This window comes from Palaemon carinicauda, chromosome 17 (assembly GCF_036898095.1).
Source record: "Palaemon carinicauda isolate YSFRI2023 chromosome 17, ASM3689809v2, whole genome shotgun sequence".
Lineage (NCBI taxonomy): Eukaryota > Metazoa > Arthropoda > Malacostraca > Decapoda > Palaemonidae > Palaemon > Palaemon carinicauda.
In genome coordinates, this window is record NC_090741.1 from 82,627,784 (window position 1) to 82,632,300 (window position 4,517).

Consider the following 4,517-nt stretch of genomic DNA (forward strand, 5'->3'; position numbering starts at 1 on the left):
TGCTGCCAATGGAATGGTTGAACGTTTTCATTGCACCCTCAAAGCAGCTTTGATGTCCCACTGCAAGGATTGCAACTGGTTTACTTAGCTTCCCTGGGTCCTCCTGGGACTAAGGACCACTCCTAAAGACGCCCTCGACGTCTCGGCAGCTGAAATGGTGTATGGCGACCCGTTGGTCGTCCCTGCCGAATTTTTTCCTTCTACAACCTCCTCCGACGATCTCCAGCGCATACGTCACGTCGTGGGAAAATTTACTCCGTGCCGCCAGACTTACAAGCCCCCAGCGAAGCATCACATACCAACGGACTTGCACTCTGCAACGCACGTCTTCCTGCGCAACGACACCAGCAAGCCACCACTAACGCCCCCTTACACGGGCCCTTTCCTTGTGATCCGACGCAGTCCGAAAGCATTCCTCCTAAGCATTCGGGGCAAAGAAGACTGGGTCTCCATTGATCGTCTAAAACCTGTTTATCTTCTGCCAGATGACCCACCTATAGTTTGCCTCTCTAGACCAGGGCGCCCTATTTACCATGTACAGTATGTCATTTTTAGGGGGAGAGCCATGTACCAACCGTGTTTCACACAATTGTACATGATTCCTTTTGTATATATAATGCTTGTATCTTCGCTCTTCCCTCGCACTAAAACGAACATGAAAATTCATGTCTGGTTTTTCCTCTGTAATATTGTCTGTCTTGTGAACTTGTTATGTCCTGTTGCCTTGAGGTTTTTTATATAAGGAGAGTGTTCCACAATAATATAATTCAGTCGATTGCTTCCTGCCTTTGAGTTCACAGCCCTCTCTCGGCTCCGCCACACCCCGCAGCGGACGACCTCCAGGTAATAGGATTATATTCTCTAACAGGAATATAGGAATGTTCACAGATTTCTTTTATAACAAAAATGGAATTTTTCCAAATAATTCCATATCAACTTGAAATATTGAAGCTCCAATGGAGGACTCGCTGAATGTACATGACAGTTTACATACTTTCCTTCATTGTTGTTTAGTTTAGTTTACCCGTTCGATTTATGTGTGTCCCATCTGGGGGTCGTTCACTTGATTAATTTCCAGGATTTTCATTTATTCGGCTGTTTTTTTAAAACGGTTTTTAATTGTTTCGAATTCATCAAAACATTTCAGGAATTCTATCGGTAGTGTGTGTGTGAATGTGTGTGTTTGAAAGATATATATATATATATATATATATATATATATATATATATATATATATATATATATATATATAGAGAGAGAGAGAGAGAGAGAGAGAGAGAGAGAGAGAGAGAGAGAGAGAGAGAGAGAGAGAGAGAGAGAGAGAGAAATTGCATCTTCCTTGCGCCTCAGACGTCATGCTCTAATTGATATGATTTATTTATATATATTTCTAAATCAAATCAAAATAAAAGTCCTGTATATTTATATTACTTATCTGTCAACCTTCATTACCACCAAAGTTCAATTTTTTCACCTTGTATTGGAGGAAAACTGATAAAGCACAAGGAGGTATGTAATATGAGTTAGATTATTTAACTTTGTAATACTGTATGAAGGATTTAGAAGTGAAAGAGTAAGGTTTGTAATTATGGGAGGAATAATGGAAATTTATGTAAGGGTTTTCGAGAACTGAAGAGTGTTACCGAAACATGTACGTCCTAGTGAAGTGTGGAGGATTGGGAGTAAAGTGAAAACTACTGATAGTGAAACATGTAAGTCCTGGTGAAGTGTGAAGGATTTGGAGTGACGTGAGAAAAACTGGTAGTAAAACATGCAACTCTTAGTGAAGAGTGGAGAATTGGGAGTGAAGTGAGGAAAATTGCTGGTAATTTATGCAAATCTTTGTGAAGTGTGGATGATTGGGAGCATAGTGAGAAAGATTGCGAGTGAAACAGGTTTATAAGTGAAACTCGCAAGTCTTGGCGAAGTGTTGAGGATTAGAAGTAGAGAGAGTAAGTTCAAGAATGAACTGAGGAGTAATGGTATAGAGGTATGTGAATAGGAGAATTGGTAAGAAGAAAGTTTACTTAAATATAGACAAAAAACACGTCAAAAGTGGGTACAAATCTTCATGAAATCAACAGCTTGAAAATAATAAATTTACTACGAAGACATCAGTGTCGCCAAGAACATGTGTTTGAAGAAAAATTTATCAAAAACACCAAACTTAAGGAAATCCAATACACATAGCATTAAACCTGTCTGATAATATCCTTCCACCTCCCAAATAGTAGATATTTAACTTTTTTTACTTCTTATCAATCAGACTAAAAATATATTCAAAATCGAATTTGACTGCCCAGATTACCCCACTATAATAATCCAAATATATACAAAACTAAAAGAACATAGAAAGAGAAATGACGAAGAATAAACGAGGACTCAGAAGTGAAGTAGGAAAGATTATGATTGAATTGATGTGAGGATAATTGACAGTGAAAAACGTGAGACTGAAAACAGAATGGTGAATGTAAAGAGAGTGAAGTTGTGAAATTACAGCCAGAGCCATTGTACTTTTCTGTCATTTTTCTCCTCGACCTAATCCTTTGATTCCTCCCCATTGCCCTCCTCCAAATTATTTCCTTCTAAACCCCAAACTTCAGCACGTCATACTCCTTAAGGTGGTTTTACATGGTCAAACGGTTCGTCGTACGCAGTTCGACAGACAAGTGCTGAAAGAGAAGCAAAAACGAGGTGAACGAAGTATTTGGTTGTCGAACACGTTCATCGAACGGTTCGAAGAAATTCTGTTCTCGCAAGACTTTTGTGAACGGAGTTTTCTTGTCCTTATGCATTTGTAGCTGACTCCACCTCTTCGAACCATTTGGCAAGCAGGTTCAACAACCAGGTTCGACGAACCATTCGACAGTGAAAACTCCGCTTTACGGATTAATGATCGCAATGAAGTATTTCTCTCTGCAATCAAGAAGGCGAGAACTGAGAGCAGTAAAAATTACCTTCTTGAATCTTAAACTTTCTTCTTCTTCTTCTTCTTCTTCTTCTTCTTCTTCTTCTTACAAGAAGAGGAGAAGCAGAGCGGAAAGATGGTGAGAGAAGAGGGGAAAAAAAGACGGGAACTACGTAGGAGTCAAAAGGAAAATAAAACTTTTTCTCGCAAATAAAGACACTCCAGTTCATCTGGTCCGTCATAATTCCAAACTTGATAATAATGGTAATCTAATCTACGGGTTTTAATCAAAATATATTTTTGATAAGTTTTCTTAATCGTGGTTCTAACATTACTGATATCTCGGCCATTGCCTATAGTTTAAATAGTTTACTTATTTTTTTTTCTTTCTAATACATAACGGTAATTTTTATGGGGATTGTAGAAAATTGGAAAAGTCCTGACCAATCAAGATCCAGGATTCCTTCCTACCTCTCAGCCTGGGAGGCAGAGCCGAGCTCGTCGTACATCTGCCACCCGAACTTGGTGGCAGAAAACTGTCCAAGGCAGAATCGGGTTATTCTACCTTCGATCGAGAATTGCTGGCGGTGCACTTGACTGTCCGTCACTTTCGCCATTTCTTAGAAGGTACGCCCTTCGTCATTCGCACAGACCACATGCCTCTGGTGCACGCTTTCACTCGACAGTCTGACGCCTGGTCCGCCCGTCAACGCCGACATCTCTCCGCCGTGGCTGAATACAATTGCACTCTCCAATACGTCCCTGGGAAAATGAATCCCGTTGCCGATGCCCTGTCAAGAAACACGTTGGCTGCCGTTCAACTGGGATTGGATTACAACGCCCTAGCTGAAGCCCAACGACAGGATCCAGAGTATCAAGCTTGTAGGACATCCTGCACGTTCCTCCATTGGGAGGACTTTCCCCTTGAAGACTCCAACACCACCCTCCTCTGTGACGTCAGTACTGGTAGACCGCGACCTTGGATTCCTGCTCCCATGCGCCAACAGGTGTTTGATTTCATTCACGGCCTTTCACATCCCTCGTGCCATTCTACTGCACAGCTGCTGAAGGCAAAGTTCATTTGGCATGGCATTTCTAACGATGCTAAGGATTGGGTCCGCGCCTGTACTTCTTGCCAAACTTCCAAAGTACATCGACACACGGATTCAGGAGTGAGCACCTTTCCTCAACCTCAGCGTCGTTTCGCACACATTCACGTCGACGTTGTAGGCCCCCTACCCACATCACAAGGACATCGTTACCTGTTTACCGTCATCGACTGCTCCACTCGTTGGCCCGAAGCCATTCCCATGGAAATTGCAACGTCCGCCTCATGTACATCTGCCTTACTCTCTGGATGGATTTCAAGATTCGGTATCCCTGAGCATATTACTTCTGACAGGGGAACCACTTTCACCTCTCAATTGTGGATGTCACTAGTGAATATCCTGGGCATCACCCTACATCAGACAACGGCCTACAACCCTGCTGCCAATGGAATGGTTGAACGTTTTCATTGCACCCTCAAAGCAGCTTTGATGTCCCACTGCAAGGATTGCAACTGGTTTACTTAGCTTCCCTGGGTCCTCCTGGGACTAAGGACCACTC